General features: G+C 40.0%; 1 protein-coding gene and 1 long non-coding RNA gene across 2 annotated transcripts in view; both read right to left on the reverse strand.

Annotated features, from left to right (window-relative positions):
* Positions 1-20,229, reverse strand: part of PSPC1 (paraspeckle component 1) — an 82,124-nt gene that overhangs the window by 4,129 nt on the left and 57,766 nt on the right. Inside the window, exon 7 of the transcript XR_001483058.1 lies at positions 1,628-1,733. The gene's annotated coding sequence lies outside the window, so the exon portion shown is untranslated. The remainder of the gene's footprint in view (positions 1-1,627; positions 1,734-20,229) is intronic.
* Positions 5,410-9,369, reverse strand: LOC107126009. The gene is made up of 3 exons (XR_001483059.1): positions 9,265-9,369; positions 6,505-6,616; positions 5,410-5,599 (listed from the first exon to the last, which is right to left on the reverse strand). It is a non-coding gene; the product is annotated as an uncharacterized LOC107126009 (long non-coding RNA).

The following is a 20,229-nucleotide window of genomic DNA, read 5'->3' on the forward strand; positions in this document are numbered from 1 at the left end:
CCCCCCCACACACACACACACAGCCTCTGCCTAGGGAGCAGCTGACATCATTCCCAACTGAAAATTCCAACTGCCTTGTGGGGGGGTGAGTTTGAGGTGTGGAATGGAGTGTAGTCCAATCAGCTTCCATATGTAAATGACCTTGGAACGCTGGCCGGGACTGCACAAAGCAGCCAATGAACCCAGCCAGTGTCTTCCGAGTGGCAGTTTTTTCGGCCTAACACTAAAGGGGCCAATTTTAGAATTCTGGCACCCAAAACTCTTTTATAATAAGGGAGAGATGTCTTTAAAATGGGAAAGCTTATACACCAGGGGCTTCTCCCTGCTTGCTTCACTCACCAGCCCCATAGAGGTTGCTGCATTCACAATATTTAATAGTTGTCTGAATGCTGAACAAGCAGTTCTGCCTCTTTCCAAAAGAGCTGCTGCAGTATCTGATGAAGCCACAGCAAGGTAATCATCCTTTTTTGTGAGCTATAGCCAAACAAATGTCACACCTTACACCGTTCTACTCAGTGGAGACCCGAGAGCTTTACATAATTCTCCTCTCTTCATTTTAATCGTCACAACAACCCTGTGACATTTCAGAGTGTGTGACTGGCCCAAGGTCAGCCAGCAACCTTCAGTGGCAGAGTGGAGACTCCAGTGTGGGTCTCCTTGATCTTTTTTTTTTTTTTAACCAGAACATTTTATTCGTATTCTCCTTGATCTTAATGAGTCATTATAACCACTATACAACACTACCCCTGACAGCTCAGAGACGTTGTTAACCCCATTTGTTTTGTAAAGGGGAGAGTATTTTCCACAGTCCCTGTCTTTTCTGCCTCCACCTGCCTGACTTTGCATGAGTAAACTTTTGCTTCCATGGGAAATAGCACTGGGAGTGAGTTTTCTGTAGCTAATGTGGGTCGGGATGTTCTGACTCACTTCACCTTTGACACTGCAACTAAAAACTGCAATGTAAGTTGTATAGACAGGAAAGAATGCCATTATTTTGTGGGCACCCTTTGTTGACATACATCTACTATGTAACGGGAAAACCACAAATCAACAATGATTTCCAACTTAAAGATCTCAAAAGCAACAACTGCAAGTCAGCAGTGTATCAAGTCATAAAATGTTTCCACTTCTCATTTAAAGCAATATGACCAGGGCTCTAGTCGGGGGGGAGCTCTCAGGTACGGAGCTCCGGAAGAGAACCTCTAGGGGGCGGGGCGGTCACGTGGTGAAGCCCCGCCCCCTTCTTTACCCCGCCCTCTGCTTCGATCCTCATTCCGTTTGGGAATGAGGATGAAGTAGGAGGGTAAGTAGCCGGGCCTTCTGACACACTTCCGGTGATGTCAGGGGGTGTGGCCTTCTGTCACTTCCGGTGATGTCAGGGGGCGTGGCATATGCAAATAAGTTATGCTAATGAGTTATGCTAATGAGCTCCGGCAGCTCTTTTTCTACAACAAGACCCCTGAATATGACTAAAGAGCAGCATCAAGAATAAGCCAATGGGTATCTGGTTTAAGAACAATTACACTGTTTCTAAGCAGTGGGGGAAGCACTCTAAAGGAGCCAAACAATTCGGAGAAATCCAGCCTTTTAAAAAATTGTGTATGGCAAAAGAGGAAGAGAAGGGTACCTGTAACAGCACTGGATCCATCATCCTTTACCGCTATATTCCTCGGAAGCTAACTGGTCACTGTACGTCTTCAACAGCAGTTCAGCATCAGCATTTTAATAGTTTCCTGGAAACATTGAATGAAGGTTTAAGTCAAAAAGATGATAAATCATTAGCCCTCTGGAAACATGTCCCCACTCCACCCTGTATCAATTTCAGAGGGGTAGCCATTTTAGCCTGATGGAGCAAAAAATGAAGTCTTTTCTTCACTACAAACACACAACAAATTTTTATCCCAGCATACTTTTTATTTATGGGTTACCGCCTATGTCTCCAGATGCAACAAGTGGCTCCCTCACTCTGCAGTCATTTTATGTAGGGCTATAAAAAAAACAGACACCATGGTCAAGTGGCCAGTGCAATGTACAAGGTCAAATTATGTAAAAGTCAAATCTAACTGGGGGACTCAAGACCATTCATAGTTATGCTTAACCAGTTAATATCTGTAATGGGTGCCAAAAAACTACCTGTAATGAGCAAAAAAAATTTCCCAAGTTTGCCTGGGAAGGAGGGAGCAGAGATCTCCTTGAATGGGAACTCCTTAAGAGGTTTCCTTAGCAAAACCTGGGAGTCAGCACCCATTACAGATACTAACTAGCTAAGCACTAACTATGGGTGATTCTGCACTATACTTTTAACCCCTGGTTCAACCCTCTCCCTGAACTTACAGTCTACACTACATTTGAGTTCACCCCTGTAATTATCTCGGGGTATTTTTTGTTTGCACATGACATTGAGTTCACCCCGGTTTCATCACACACTTGTCCCGGGATAAACGGATGCTGTTATAACCAGGGATAAATGCAAGGTATTGCGTCGCGAGTTGAACTCTGATAAAACCAGGGATGAGATCCGAGTACGAAAAGGACCAAAGAGTGGTTTCTGTAGTTTGTAGATTAGAACTGAATTTTAGTTACATTTTACCCTTTAGTACCTGTACTGCATGGCTTCTTAGCCCTGCTTTTTATTTTAATTTTTAAGCACTAAACAGGTTTTGTTTCATCAGCCTTATTCCAACAGTTCAAAAGCCAAACAATCGCTTCAATTGCTATAGAAAGAATAAAAGCACTAGATCTCTGAACATCTGAGAATCTAGTCTTGAATATTTGAGAACCTAGTCAACAAAGTCTGTGTAATTCATAAGTTTCATTGAACACAATGGACAATCAAATAGGCACTTAACGGTACAAACCATAGCAGCTTACTTTGCATTTTACTGAGCTCTGTTGCTGTGACTAATACAGCTCATGCACAGGTAATTACTTCTGTACCCTTCAGGTAGTCACTGAATACTACCAACATCTATACATCCACATACATAAAGTTCCAGAAGATTTCAAAGAAGTTTCTAGAAGTTATTCATTTCTGCTGGCCTTTTGGAAGTGGTCTTCTAAAAAGGAAACTGTGCGTGGTTCTGGCTCAGCCAAGACTCCTCTGTGCACCACGTCTTCTCCATTCTTCCTCAGACATATTAGATGAGTTTTTGGTACTTGATTTGACAGTTCGCTTGGGTAAAATTACATGCCAGTACTCGTAGTTCTCACTGAAATATCTGTCCAAGCATTAGATCTGCTGGTGGGACACGATGAAGGCAGCGGCCCCCAACGCCTCTTTCACCTCTGCTACCATAGCAATGACTTTTTATTTTTTATTGCCCCCCACATAAAATAATTGCATAGTGAAAATCCAAGTCATCACATTTGAACAAGTGGGCATTAGTTTGCAAAACTTACAACAAAGTGTTATTTTTTATTCCTCTTTATTCCCCCTGTATCATAGAATCACGGAGTTGGAAAGGGCCATATAGGTCATCTAGTCCAACCCCTTGCTCAATGTAGGATCAGCCTAGAGCATCCTTGACAAGCCCTGTCTTAAAGAGCTAGAGGACAGTCCCCTCACCATTCTGCAGAACCCTGTCCTATGGAGGCAATGAAATGACACACCTTCACCTTTGCTTGGCAGCACCATTCGTCACAAGGGAGGTTTTATCACCTTCCCTAAAGTTGCAGTTTGCCTCCTCTCCTCTCCAAGATGATAAGGAATTCAGCATATCCAGGTAGTATAGAGAATTCTGCCCTTACGCTATCCTGGGAGGGGGCGTCTAATATGGCCACTGGGCAAGGAACCCCTCCTCCCTCTTCCAACCTAGACATAATACTGACATCCACATCATTCATATGTCTACCTGTTCTCGTGGAAAGCATGAGGTCAATTTAAAAAGATTCCAAAAAAAAAAGTCCACAGGTGAAAAGAGCTAACCCTCATGGCTCAGCAGTGAAGTCAGCTTTGCATACAGAAGGTCCCAGGTTCAATCCCTGGCATCTCCACTTAAGAGCATCAAGTAGTAGGTGATCTCAAAACCTGAGATCCTGAAACAGCACTGCCGGCTGGGATAGACAATACTGACCTCAATGGACCAATAGGCTGATTCAATTTAAGGCAGCTTCACAATGTTCCTGCTACACTTTGCCATATTCTGTTGCCTAAAGCATTTTTCTTCCAGCCTGATTTTCTTCTGGTATCAGATATGGGAGGGGATTAAAAAAGTTTAAAGCAACAGAGTGCAATGGGGTAAGGTAGAGGAATGGGGATGATTTAATTTCACCCTGTTTTCTCTTTTTTAAAAAAAATACAATAAAACCTCATCTCAGTCCTTGGTGTGATTAGGCAGACAGGCCTAGAATATCTGGCTGGTACCCACTTTTGCTACTCCCAGATGGAGCGAATGGCAAGACGGAGATGCCTTGTATTTCCTACAAACATGAGAGTGGTTATAGAGAGACTAGTGGAAATAAAATGCAGCTATATAAGTTACTTAACCTAAGTCGCAAATTTTGTCACTTTCTGGAAACACAAAGGGCCACAAAGAGAAAAGGGTCATCATGGTTAACCAAGCTATTCTCAACTACACAGTATTTCGGCTGAGCACAACATGAGCAGAAGACGAGCAGAATATGGCTCTGCTACAGAATTCAGCAAACTGAGTTAATTCATGCACAGCCCTTTGATCACACTTATGACTTACAAAAGCAGACGGGTGAAATAAGCACACACACAATTTGATTAATTTGTATTGTGTACATACAGTCACTGAATAATTTTTTAAAAAACAAACAAACCCAAAACACCAAGCACAGAATCAGTATGTGATTTGTAAGGAAACAGTCTACACAATGCACTGATCAAGACTGTACAGTTCTCTCAACTTACACCAATATGAATTGTGTTTGTCCCACTTCACATTCAGAATAGAAGCCTACACAAGTGTTGTTCAAAAGGTGTTTGCATTCCAGCATCACAGATACCTAAGTGTTTATTCCAGTATCCCAGAGCTTCAGAATTTATTTCCACATCAACACAAGTTTCTTCCTGCCTCTGTTCAGACAATGTAAAACCAGAGTTTATTGTAACAATGCTCATTTTGCAGAAGCAGGATTCAGCTTGCATGTGATCATGCTGTTCTTACGCTGGTGTGCCTCAACAAATGATGAAACCAGCGTCTTCATTCTTTCCCTCACAGAGACTCGGCTAACAGTCCCAAATCTGTACTGAGGCAAGGGAAACACCATAGAGCAAGCCAGGATACCTACACATATAGGCCTTGCAAAGTCATACTTAATATTAACTACAGTTACAAGGTCCACTTCAAATCATATTTCAGATCCTGGTATGATGTATCCTGCAGTGCCAAGCTGAAGGGTGGTAACCCCGGCAAAAAAATTACTCACCTAGACCAGGTGGTGGGTTCAAGTTCTACCACCAGCAGTGCAGAACTTGGGGTTTCTTTTTCAGATTGAAATGAAGGATACAGGGCCATTAATAATTTCTTGTGTAAACTGCAAAATACCTCTGGAGTGTCCCTGCATCTCCAACGTCATGGCAATAACACTGTACTGCAGATTCACAGCAGCTAAGATGCTTAGAGGGATGCAGCTGGAATGCAGGGCAGAGAAGCACAGGTCTGAACAGGTTGCCTAAACCAGTGCAGGATGTTGCTTCAACTGATGTGGCATATAGAATTACATTATTTTAATAAGACAATCACTTGCTTCAATATAGAATGTTCTGCTGCTGAAATGCTTGTATTGGTAAAAACATTCTCCATCTTGGCATATACTTGACTGTCTATATGACCCCACTGTAACCTTTTTCCTAGGTTACACACACTCCCATTCATATCCTAAATCTTTCACAAACTTTTCACTAATACCAGGTGATATTCCATAAAGTTCCCAAACCTTGATGAAAATACTTTTCTTAAATGAAATCTAGGTGAAATTTGGTAGATAGGAAAATTTTACATGAATACATACCATCAATAATGTATCTACAATTTCCTAAACCCCACAAATCCTTCTTAACAGTACAGCCATGGGCATTGTCTTAAATCTGACATGTTTTCATTAAATTTTGTCTCTACCTGCCACAACAGGTAGACATCATAATTGCAGGGTGAACACACTGGGAAGTCCACACTTGTAACCTTGCTTTGTCAATGAACTTATTAGGTATTATATTGCCATTTCCAAGTCCTGGCAGCAATACTGGGATCTCACAACATCTCATAACAACCAATCAGAGAAATGAGAAGGGCTGTGAAGCCCTTAATGTTATATATAAATGCTAAGCACTATTTTACTAACAGAAAGGCCTAAGTGTTAACATCCAGCTTCTTTTCCAAGATTTTGCAAAATTTCTCCATATTTAGCAAAAAATCTTTGTAACTCTAACCCATTCCAAAACACACAAGAGGCTGAAGTCAGGGGTCTTGGAACAGTCTCCAAACATGTTCCTCCATATCCATTCACAGTCTGTTATCAATCTATTAAAATTATTACCTTTTGTGTGCAGTATTTTCAAGCAACCGTGTATCCCCATTATGTCCTTGCCAGTCCACATTTCTCAGCTTTATTTAGGATGATGTCATGTGGGATTAAGTCAAAAGTCTTGCTGAAAGAGAGTTATAGTCTGTTGATTGTATTCCCTTTTCGATTGAAACAGTTTATTTTACAAAAAAAGGGAACAAATCTGGCAAGTAAGGAATACCCCATCTTCATTAGTTCCATTTTACAAATCTAGGCAGCTAAAGCAAATTTCCTGCCTTTCTTCAAGAAACCTAAAAAGTACAACAGGTTTGTCACTCTGTTCACATTTTCAGAGAACCTGTCAAAGTCTGACACACCTACACAGTATCCTTCTGGGCCCAAAACAAGAAAAACAAGGCTATAACGGGGATACACAAAACCTGCCATTTGTTCATCCTGGTGTCATTTACAACACCTTTTAACTAACAGGCACTTTGCACATTAACAAATGTTTTGCTTTAGACTGGGAAGAGTAACAAAATAGCCTGGTTCTCTGTACAATAGTGACACAATCTAGCTTTGACTGAGGAAGATCAATAGTTATACGACATTCATCGCTTGTTGGCCTGTGACTTGAACGTGAATTACATCTGACTAAATCTGCTGTGCCCTGACTTGGATAGCCCAGGCTAGCCCAATCTTGCCAGATCTCAGAAGCTAAGTAGAGTCAGCCCTTGATGGAATGACACACATTCAGACTTTTGAAATCTTAGTACCAGAATAATTGGAATGAATATGGCCATACCTAGGGCCCATCATTAATACCAGCAACACAATTGCAAACATATAAGGATACAACATCTGGTCTTTAAATAAGTATACATATGTTTGAATGTGTGTCTATACTATGTTGTATAGTGACCACTGAGGAAGGCCCTTTGAGGCCGAAACGCGTTTGGTCTTCAGTTGGAAAGTGTTAACCCATCATGTGTATTAATAATTGATATGCTTTTATTAGTCTGATACTTGAAAAAATTTTTAACCCGAACATATTTTAATATGTGTACACCTTAATAAATTTTGTATTTTTATAATATATATGGTCAGCTTAACCCTTCTGGTTCCCAGTGTTATCTTGGGTTGAGTTTTTCCCTTCTCCCCCTTTTTTCCCAGTTTTTTTTTCAACAGAGAGGCAGCCAATGGCAAACCACCTCTGAATGTCTCTTGCCTTCAAAACCCCAGCTGCAACTTGACAAAAAAAACCCTGTATACCTCATGCATATTGATACTGTAAAAAGCCACTGAGGAACTGTGAAAGTTCTACTGGGCAAGAAGTGGTTCCAGATGCAAAAGACCAGTGTTCAGGGCAAGCTAATGTATCTCCCTCCCCATCCTATGAAAACAGTTTAACAGAGCAATATCTTGTACATACATATCTACCACCACCCTCTCCCCTCCTCAGGATCCTAAAAACTGTTTAGAAATTTCCTTCTTCATCTGAAGCAGCTACCTGCATACCCAGACGCGTGATTTTTTTAGGAAACAAAAATACAAGTATTTGCTGCTTGAAGACAGAATGAATCATTCGGTAACCGAAAAAAACTTTGGTATTAAATGGTATATTTAATCTTTTCCCTATTTCTGTAGCAATTCCTCAAAGATCAAAATGAGATCCTCTTCTCTTCCCTCTTAAAGTCTTCCTTCTTGGTCCCATGGGAAATTTCCTTGTTCTTTAGTTCCAAAGATGCCCTATGTTTTACTGTTCTTGACATGATCTCTCCCCCCCTTCTCTAACCTAATTTGTCTCAGACTGAATGAATTAGCATTTTCCTAATATAAATAAGCAAAAACTGAATGGCTGGATTTTCTTTCTGCTCCTGCTTTTTTCCAAAAACCTCCCTCATTGCTTTTTTCCCCTTCTCATTTCAGAATTTGTAGTTTGTCATTCTTTTGATTGCAGTCTCTTGCCAAGCCTTCTGTTTTTAAGAGTTGTGCACAGACTCTCTTTTCCAAATTGCTTTATTTTGAAACAACTAGATTTGAATTCCTTATCATCAGTATTAAAGATATGGGTTTATTATGGGTTATCACATTTGGCTTTGGTTTCTATGGAAAATACATTTCCAACTGCAGCTTTCCCCCCACCAAATTGGGATGAATCTTGCAGGAAGATAGGAGAACATGTCTCAGTTTTATATATAGTTGAAACTTGTCACAGAGCATAGCATGGCAACTCTGATATTTTCCCATCCTTATTCCAGTACCCCCTAGTGACAGAGCTAAACCTTGCTCGTCTCATCTGTACATTTAAGCTTTGTTAAAAACTGAACCAGTCTTTCTTTAAATGTGAACAGGTGCCTGCCTTTTCCCCTTAACAGAGCTGACATCAGCTGGAGGAAAATGTGGAAGGATATAATGATGAGTATTTGCATATGAAATTGAAGAACTGATTTCGAATCTCTTCCCCATCACATAACTTGTGCCCATCAGTCAGCTCTACGATGGCATGATTGCCTTCCAGAGGTTATAAGCAACACATTTGCCTTTCTTACCTGCAAGCACACTGCCTACTGGGGGGGAAGATGTAGTTTCTACCTCTCTCTGCCTTCAGAGTGCAAGGAAATTTTTTTAACTCCAGCAGACATTAAAATACAGCACCAGAATGCTCATGGAACAGAAGGGCAAGGAGGGTCTGATGTGGACATAGAATTTAAAAATCCCCTTGCTTGGACCAGCAGCAGACAAAGCATTTGTTCACAGAAAGTGAAAACAGTATTACAGAGAAGCACCTACTGGAAAATTATCTTCTTCAGTGGGAACATCAGCTAACTCTTCTGGTTGGAAGGCAACACTGTCAGATTTGTTTGCTGAGTTACTCTAGCCCCTTGCTGGCTCTCCAGCTCCCCTCACCTTGTGCAACTGTGAAAGGCAAACAGTAAGATGTCAAAACAATGATCAACCGCATGTATCAATAGCTGTTGCTGTTTTTAGTGATCAGACAAACACATTAAAGGGAAGATTTGGTTTGGATTTTTAGCAGTTCATATCAGAATGTGCCGATCATAGTCACTGTCTATTTTACTTTATTTAGAAAAATTCCTACCAAAATAAATACAATTTAAAACTAACACTACCATGAATGGAAAAGAGTTCCTGGGGGAGAGAATTCCAATCTAGGAGCAACTGCTGAGAAGACCTCTGACAAGGTTTCCACCAGGGCTAGTTTGAGATGAACCAAAAGCACACTGGAAGCCAGTATAATTGATATAAAATTCATTTCAGCAAGACCCACTGGGCATGGTGGCTGAAGTGTTCTGAACTACATAATGTTTCCAGACCATTTAGTGTGTCTGATCTGGATACTACCAAAGCATTTATGAAAGCAGACTGGTCAGCTTTGTGCAGACATTGCTGCAGCTGGCAAACCTTCCAAAGCTGGAAAGTTATTCCTTACTACTTCTGTCACCTTCTGTTATTCCTTACTACTTCTGTGTATCCAGGGAGACACAATTTCTTCACTGTCTTAAGTTCTGATACTCGCTTTTTGCTCGTCTTTCAAATTATGTTACGTCCTTTTTACCAGTCTCTTCATTGGTTTCCCTTTTCTTATCTTCAAGCTTTTTTGTACTTGATTCCCAGTACCTCCAGGTGTGTTTCTCTCATACATCTTCTCTTCTTTTTGTGTGTGCAAGATAGACTCTCAGTCCCATTGTTCTAAGCAGGGGTCATTGGGGGGGGGGGGGTAGTTGTGAATATCCTGCACTGTGCAGGTTGGACTACATAATGTTTGCAGTCCCTTCCAGCTCTATGTTTCTAGATCTCAAAGATTACCTTTATTTCCCACCTGCATTCATCTTCCCTTGCCACTCCATACTAATAGAAATACTCTTCCATGTGATATTCAACTTACTTTCTCTGCTTTGCTAGCTAAGCACCTCTCCTTACAGTTCATCTATTTACCCTATTGCTTTCCTTCTCCTTTATACTTCTGATTTGTTTCAATAAATCTTGTTTTACAATTTGATTGTATGTCTGTAGAAACAGCATATTTTGTTGTACAGGACGCAGCCATTTTAGTGCTTTAGAATTATGATTATTAATAGAGGCCTGCATTTAACTTAATACCAAAAACTTGAGGACACTTCAATTTTATCAACAGGAAGTTATGTCTTCCATTAATTCTCCCCTCCCATTGTAGACCACCACCACCACCACCACTATGCTGTTCCTGAGGGGCTGCTGACTGATACTCCAGGGCTGCCGGCTGATACTCCGGGAACAACATTTTGAGGAGCTGCAGTAAGAGGGGTGGAATGAGCAGAAGTCACCATCTTCGTCTTAAAGATCAGGAGCATTCTTTTAAACTCTTATATCATCAATTTTCTGTTTCCTACCCACATTTTTAAAAGGGTATTCTGAAACTTACTTTTAAATTTACTTTTTTCAGAATACTAAGTAATTTAAGTGAATCAGTTGTTGTAAATTTTCCAGGCTGTATGGCCATGGTCTTGGCACTGTAGTACCTGACGTTTTGCCAGCAGCTGTGACTGGCATCCTCAGAGGTATAACAAGGAAAGATGGAGTACTCTCTGTGTCAATATCACATTGGCTAATAAACTCTGGCCATGAAAGCCTTCAACAACAAATTTAAGTGAAGCTTATCAAATTACAACTTTGGTTTAATTAACATGTAAACATGACTGATGTAGAATTTAGTAAGGAACGTTTTAGTGGTCATTTTTGCTAGCCCTACATTTTGAACTCCAATTATTTACAAATTGACATGCCCATATTCTTAAGTTACTTTGCATTTCAAAAACACTCTGAACAGATGATATCACTATACATTGTTTTACAGTGTACTATTAAAATTGCTAGCAGCTCTGAAGCTACTCTTTATTAAGAAATACCATGGTGAGTTTGATGGGACAAAGAAAGAAATAGAAGGCCCCTAGGCCCAAATTTCCTTGTACACATCACTTTCATTTTCATGTTCCAATTCTTTCATTCACAGTTGTGCATTGAGAAGCACTACAACAGTTACTGTATAGAATAGAGCCACTTAATGCTTCAATATGTCTTTCAACTAGGCTCAGGCTAGTATTGTTCCTTTAAAAGCACTGCCTCGTACAACAATATGTTCAGTTAAAATACGCAGTTTCAAATCCCACCCACCCAATTCTCATAAGTTTACTTTTAAAAAATTACCTAACAGCACAGCTGAGCAGAAACGGGTGTTCCGCTCACGTGGACTTTGTGACACTATGACCAGGAGCAAGGATCACTGGGGGATCCCCTTTACAACCAGAACACTTCCCACTACTGTCCATATAATGAAAGAGCTTCATGCCTGAGATGCATGTGTATGTCTCCTGGCTCAGTTAACTGGCGGGGGAAAGGGCTACAAGATTGACTCCCCAAGAAAAATGATCCTCAGAGATGCAGGAATGAGAGGCGGCTCCTTTTGGTTTTCTTTTTTAGGTGAAGTTGGTTTTTTCTGAAGAATAAAGTAAATTGGATGCAATAGTAAACAGTAAACTGAAGAAAGTCCAATGTACGTTAGTATGTAGATATACGTATAGTAACTAATGTGGACATGGAAAAAGAACTTAGGAAACTGAATGGAACTATATTTAACGGGTAGTAAAGATAATAGGATTCAGAATAAGTAATTCTTGGTTAGTAATTAGGTATAACAGGAGTTAGTCGATTAGTCTGAGAACACTTCGTATTAATAAATAATTTTGGGGGTGAATAATATAATAGATTGTTGGAAAATAAGATTAATATTCTGTGTTATTGTTCACTACAGAAATTAATAAATTGGGGTTTTTTTTAAAAAAAATGAGATGCAGTTCCTGATTGTATACTGGCCAGATATTTTCCTAATAGAGGGTAACACACAACAAAAAGGACTTGCAGACATCAAGATAACAATAGAGCACCACGTTTTTTAAAAAAGTACACCATGGGTAGTCAAAAGAAGCATTGTTGCCACAGGAAGTTGTAGCATGCCTGGCTGGGAAAAGTGCTCATAGGTCTGTGGTGCAGTCTCAGGCCTATACTCCTTCAGGCCTCTCTAGAATAGTGGTGCTGTGTTTCCTGGCACAACAGGTAAGTAGTGTCCCCATTCCAAACCGGTGGGCCCCCCCCCCTGATATAGCAAAACATGCAGAGGGCGCTTAGAATGTCACTTGAATTCACTTTTTTATTTGTATATTTATACCCCACTTTTCTCCCTAAAGGGGACCCAAAGCAGCGTACAACACTACTGTGAGGATAAAACAGGGGTGTGGAGAACAACCACCGTGTGAGATAGGGTCAGGTTGAGAGAGTGACTGGATCACCCAGTGAGTTTCCATGGCAGAGTGAGGAGCTGAACCCGGGTCTCCCAGATCCAAGTCCGACATTAACCAAAACATTTGCCAAGAAGGTTGACCATCATTGTCTTTCGTTCTTCTCTCTTCAGACAAATATCCAACTGAATTCAGCTGGAGCAAGCACAACAAGACAAAAAAAATTCAAGTAAAGGACATCTTCAGGGAGCTAAGAGAACTGAAGAGAACTAGACTACATTTCAAAATGTCAAAAAGCACCATTTTTGACATATACGTATTGTCTATTTTGAATACATTCAAAAACAATGAGGCCCAAACGACGTATTATGAGGGAACTGATTCATCTCACCAGTAAGTTGCAGTGGAGGTGGGGGAGCAAGATGTCGTTCTTTAGACATTTTTCTGCCCCCGCAATCAGCATCCAATAATGCAGAGAAGCAGTAATGTGATGGTACATATAATCTGAGAAAAACCTCAGCACTACCCAAGGATCTCCCTCCCCAGCATGTCATTTGGTCTTGGTTGTGTTTGCAAAGCAGGCTTTGTGAATTTCATTGAACATATGAGCCAATGTTACTGTAATATATTTTTTTCTTCTAGAAGAAGAAAACAGCTAATCTTGTCAAAGAGCAACTTCTATCTTATCCTTGCTTAACTGCTATGCTCACAAGTTGTAGGAAATGTAAAGGTCTAAACACAATACTATCTCAAACAGTTTTGGTAGTAAGACTTTTAAAAAATTCAACAGTTTAATTAAGTAGTATCAATCTAATTCAGAACTTGGAATAGACAGTAAATATGTGGGCAAATACAAATAATCTGAGAAAAGTCACAGAACCCTTTATATTCAAACTTCTTTAGGAAAAAGCAGTTTCCAATAGCTAGCAAAAAAACTGCACATCTTCCTTTAAGGTCAAAATGTAAGCTTAATGAAGTGAATTAATAAAAACAAACTACTAGTAGTTGCATGATACAATTTTTATTTCTACTAGAAAAATAGTATCAGTATTTCTATAATGGTTCCACAAACATTTCTGATTTTCAAGCCTTCTAGAAACTTCACAAATATGAAGTATCTTTTTCCCCATGAAAGGTGAACCGATTCGCAGGAAAAGTGATTCCTTCATAAAAACTTCACAAAGTGCAAACATTTGGAGTGAATATTTTTTTTAAAAAAAAAATCACAAGATTACAGCTTTTTAATATAAAAATGGATACTTTGCCTAGCAATGATACAGTAAATAGGTTGTTATGCTGATACTATGATGGTTACAAAGCACAGAACCAAGAAGAAATTATTAATTTAGAGAACGCACTCAATAATGGAGAATGAACTCCAAATAAACGCTTACAGCTCCCCCTCACATGCCCAGCATATCACAGCAGCTACAGTAACCTCCTTCAAATCTGATGAAGAAGATATATGCTTCAAATTCACACAAAATGCCTCAAGTCCTGCTGTTCTCAGGAGAAATGCAGCCATATCAATATTTTAAATAAAATGCAGTGAAAACTGTACTATACATACAGCACAATCCTGTAAATGCAATGTGCTTGAGGGAGACAAGGCGGTATTGTTTTATGAAAATCATAAGCTGCAGGGGGGTGTAAAAACTGCTTCAATATCAGCATTGTCTACACAGCATCCTTCATTCATTCTCCAGTATCTCATGTCAACTCCATATTCTCCATACCCCCTTTCTGTGACTATTCCATCTTACCTTGCATCGCAGCAGTAACCAGGATATGGCCAGTGTTCTAGTCCCACTTCCAAAACAGAAATAGCAGGTCTGAACAGTCTTTCTGGAGCTATAACTTCTTAAGCCATGCCATGAGTATGCAAGGATGACAGGGAAAGCAGAAGGTTTGCCACGGTAGAGGTTTATGGCTTAGTGTTATTTCATACTCTCCTATATCTTATATCCATCTGTTCAAAAACACCTAAAGATCTAATAAGGATATATTTATGATTTAATACATAGGCACATAACAAAAATGTAGACTAATAGGACATTTCATCAAACTTGTGTGGCATGATAGCTGGACAAAGTCCGGAACGGTTGTTTGCTACAATATTGTTCCCTCCCCCTCCCCCAATGAGGTCGTCAGCTTCCTTCTGGTAATCAGAATGCCTGCTTTGGAGCTGGCCAGAACAGAACAGCATCAATTAGATAAATTTTGATTAGCACTATCCACATTTTAAACATTTAAAGTCACAACGGCCTTATTCCAAAAAACCAAAACATTATCATGTTAACTACAATACATGGACCAACAGGTTGCTGAAGTGTTGTATAGTCAACACTAGAAATAACTCATCATGAAGAAATATAATTTGATTATGCACTTGTTATCTTAATATTTATTCAAATTAGCTGAATTAACTAATATGTGTAGCAAGTCAAGAAAGCCAATAATATAGGCTTCAAAGGAGTAAACAGCACAGAGAACGATAAGGGGTTCAAGTTTTAAATATTCCACCTGATTATCTGTGTAAAATATTCCTGGTATTCCAAACTTCCAATAGCATGTTCCATTTTGTATGTCATGTATAAGTTGAAGAGCTTGTTTACTCATATTTCACGCATGTCTTATGGCTTACTTCAGTGAGGAAATCTATGGCCATGCCCATTTAAATCACTGTGCCATCCTATAAGCCACAGCTCCACAATTACATTAAGACTTTACAAACCTCAAATTTCATTTACATATTCAGCATTTCAATTAATACCTTCGAACATACAAAGTTTTCTCTCTCCTGATTCTTTGTTTTTACATTGAAATCAGAAGAACAATATGTGTATACAGATGCAAAATGTTTATAGCGTATTTTAACACTAGTTTAAACTTCACCTGTCACAACAGAGTGCAGAAAGTCTTAAGGATATAAACAAACCTGGTATTTTTAGAGAGCAGTCATGCCAACAGCTCATTTGTGAATCATAACAGTACTTGTTCAATACATCTACAGTAATTCAAAAGGTACAGGACACCCTATTAGTCTTGCCTGTAAAAACTGACCATCTGCCCATGTTGGGACTCCGTATCATCTAAGTACTCAGAAAAGAAGAAGAGGAGATTGGATTTATACCCCGCCCTTCACTACCCAAAGGTGTCTCAGAGCGGCTTACAAACTCCTTCCCCTTTCCCTCCCCACAACAGACACCCTTGTGTGGTAGGTGGGGCTGAGAGAGCTCTGACAGAGACTGCCCTTTTTCAAGAACAGCTCTTATCAGAGCTACAGCTTGCCCAAGGTCATCCAGCCAGGTGCAAGTGGAGGAGTGGGGAATCAAACCTGGTTTCCCAGATTAGAGTTCGTGCACTTAACCACTACACCAAACTGGCTATGTTTGTTCTACTTAGCCTTCAGGTACTGTGGCTCAAGTGGTTAAGACGCTGAACTGTAGGCTGTAGAAGGTCGGTCGTTCAGCAGTTCGAGACCCGGGTGCCGCATGACGGAGTGAGCTCCCGTCTCTAGTTCCAGCTCCTGCCAACCTAGCAGTTCGAAAGCAAGACATTGCAAGTAGATAAATAGGTACCACTTCAGTGGGAAGGTAACAGCGTTCCGTGCACCTTGGTGTTTAGTCATGCCGGCCACATGACCACGGAAACGTCTTCGGACAGTGCTGGCTCTTCGGCTTTGAAACGGAGATGAGCACCGCAACCCTAGAGTCAGATTCGACTGGCTTTCGAGCACGGGAACCTTTACCTTTACTTTTACTGTGGCAACAGTTAAATAATGGGGGTTTTAAAATTAACAGTGCAATCCTGAGGGGAGCACACAATGAACTGATGAAGTGCTCTGCCAGTGTATCTTCACGATGCAATGGAGCATACTACCAGGAAAGTGTACCTGGAAGAGCTGAGCTGCCTATTTTTTAAAAAAAAAAAAATGGGGGGGGGGTCAGTTACCAGTTCTAGCCAGGGTCCTGAAGCATCCTGGCATGGGCAGATTTCTGACCAGCAACTGTGCCTCAATCACAGGCCCCTGGGAACGGCTTGCAAAGGCCAGGTACCATACTGGACAGAAGGAGTTGACAACCCAATTCATTGGACTGCTTCACAATTTGCTGTCTAATAAAGTCTGGGATGAGGTACTGTGACCTCCACTCAGGGTAGGTTCTGACTGAACTGGGATCACTGTTGGGTCTGTCCGGTGCCACTGGATTTTTGCATTGTTCGGCTGTAAAACACAGCAGAAATTCCATTACATCTTGAAGGCTGACCCTAAATATTGACCCCCACTCTCTTCTCACACACTCTGCAGGCTTCCTTTGAACTGTCCCTCTTTGTCTAGTGGTTAGGATGCTGGTCTTGGGTGTGGGGGCTGAAAGCTCAGACATAACTTCTTTTTTCTTTGTCCAGGAACAGACTGTGTGTAACTCAGAACAGGGGTGAATTATGCGTAGGCAGCACTTTTGATGCCAGTCAGGCCTTTGCTGGAGAATGGGAGGGCATCGTGTCCACTGTGTAGGCACCCTATGGGCTTGGGTGCTCAGGCCATGTACCCTTTTGTTGGGGCTGTGCTATTGCTGGGTCTTCCTTCCCTGTCTGCAGGCTCTCCGTGGGGGGAAGTGGCATCAAGAAGCAGTGGCCAGATTCACAGCCGATGTTTGGCTGCATCTGTGTGTGCCACTGACAAGGGGCATCATTGGCTGCTGCTGCTGATTGGTGGGTATCACCAAGGCTGCTACCAAGTGTTTACTATGCCATCTGTGCCTTGCAGGAGGGTCTTGTATTATTTTCCCCTGTGGAATGTCCATAGGGAACACACCAGCAGCTGCCACCGCCACCACCAGAATCACGATGCCCAATCAGATTCAACATTACCACAAAACTATCTCCCACTTTATGAACTGTGGGTTGTCTTTTGCAACTAACAAAGTTATAAAAATTATATAAATCAAATAATTATAATAAGGTATAAATTTTGCATTTGCAAAATCAGATTAGGAACTTTTAACCTACGTTTCAATATACTGCCAAATAATGAGGTTTGCTGTAATTGATGGAAGTTTGATTTTAGTAAACAATGGGGGGGGGCAGCCAGATGTAAACCTGTACGTACACACATTTGGTACCACTAAAACCATCAATGAGAAATGTATTATTTCAGTGGGACTATATAATTTAGATAAATATATAGGCATTTAAAGGCCTGATGAGTGATTAAACAGAATACAAATTCAACAGAATCAAAGCACATCATATTATTACAACCCTGTTTAAAAAGTACTGATTCAAGTTGCAAAAGTGAAGGTTTGAAAGCATAAATTCCTATTTGTCCAATATCACGCAGCACAGCATTTTTCAGATTTAGGCAAAAATTACAGACAGAATTTATCTGCATTATAATATAGTCAAATTTCTATCTGAAATCAGTATTCATTCCTATAGAAATCAAGTCAATAATACCTTTTATGACGATCAACGCCTTTTCCAGTGTAGCTTTTTAAAAACCAGTTACACATTTTTCTGTAGTGAAGAGGCTTAAGATGTGAATACCTAGGGGAGGGGGAGAAAAACTGGAAAATCTGGTACACGCACCCTCCCTTTAAACTTGGAAATTTCAGGGAGTGCAGAAAAACTTATGAAACTCACTTCTAGAATGCCTGAAATGCTTCAAAACAAGGCATTACTCAAAACATGCAGCATGAAGATCTTTTACATAATGATCTATCGCTTTAGGTGATTATAACTCTTGTGTCTACTGTAGGCATATACAATATTTGAAGGATTTCTTTATTCTTTCAATGTGATTGTGTCTACAATACAAAGGACATGATAATACACTATTCAAAAGTTGTGTTCGATATTTACTATTCAAATATGCTGCTAGCCCAAATTTTTATGAATATACAAGACCATTTATTTTCAGATAATATACTTTTCTTTAGAACAAAATTTGTGTTTTTTATTTTCAACATTCATTTATTTCTTCCCCTTCTCATATGGCAAGTAGTAAGATACATATGCTAAGGGAGCATCGAGTACTACAATGCACAATGGTCTCTCTCTTTAGTATTATGTATACTTGCACTTTAGCTCATAGAAAACCAAGGCATTTCAACTTTTAAGTATCATAAATATGCCCAATAGCACAATTTTATTCTATTAAATTACGTATTTTGTATTGTCAATGCAGTAAACTAAGTTTAGCGAACTATTACATATATTTTAATCCCCCCCCATTCCCCAAGTTTGTTTTTTTTTTAACTAAATTTAATTTTGAGGCAAGTTATTTCCTGCACTGCAGTTGGGAATTGTCTCTAAAAAAACAAATCCCAAACTATGAGACTAAGCACACCTTGGAACATAACTGTATAAAGAAGAGATCTTATTGGGACTCAGAAACTAAATGGAGTATCCAAAGTAATTAGGACACTCGCACATAACTCAGTTAAAATTTGGCACACATGTAGAATTGGATCCAGCAATTTATTGGCACAAGGTCTAGGGATCTTTGTGGATTTTGACCCCACAAAAGTTGATTCATGGAATTGTGGGACCTGGATAAAAAGTCATATGGAGTGCTGCACTGCACTAGAGGGAGAGGGGGTGAAATTGTTCCTTTATTCCTCTTCAATTAGTTGAATTCTGCTGACAGAAAAGGGAGAAAGGATGATTTCACTATCACCACCCTACACTGAGGGATGGCTGATTCAACAAAGTCCAAAACACCAATTAATATAAAAATCTAAACATCACAAATTCAACATCACTGAAACAAGGAGTAATGCTACTCCCATAGTAAGCAACAAAGTCAAGACTTAGTGCACACATAACCCAAGAAACAATGATGAATAGAAGACTCTGAAAAGGAACATTTTAATGTTTTATTCTCAAAACTCGGTTGGATCCAGCACAAAATTTCTGCTTGCGCTAGAATTTTTCCACAAACAGAAATGCAAGAGGTAGTTACTTGCACTGTCAATCTTATTATACTCCCACTTGGATTTCTATTTGTGCAAGATCAATTTCTGGGCACTATAATACATAGAGGCAACCACTAGGTGTGGCAAGAGATCCCATGCAAGCCAAATTAAGGCAAGTCCGTTTATGTTTCTGCTTATGCACTGTTGGATCCAAACCTAAGTTTTTCACAACAGAGAACAACACTTCAGTACAGAGCAAGCCAGGGCACAGACAGAATAAACTGTTGAAGTTCCCTCTCACATTTCAACTATCTTTGGAAGAACTTCTAGTAGCAGCCTTGAATGTAGATATATACTTGCAGAATGTAACCTAAACTTATTACTAGTTTACTTTAAAAATGATCATCAGTGTTCTTGCTGTCAAAATGAGGCAATTTCATTGAACGCAGCAAAGCTTCCTGAAGAAACTGTTTCTCAAGGACCAGGTGATGAGTTCTAATGCATCACTTTTGCGTTGTATATTCCCTTCAAAGTTCTTTTGTAGA

This window comes from Gekko japonicus, unplaced genomic scaffold (assembly GCF_001447785.1).
Source record: "Gekko japonicus isolate JY-2015 unplaced genomic scaffold, Gekko_japonicus_V1.1 scaffold237, whole genome shotgun sequence".
Taxonomy (NCBI): Eukaryota; Metazoa; Chordata; class Lepidosauria; order Squamata; family Gekkonidae; genus Gekko; species Gekko japonicus.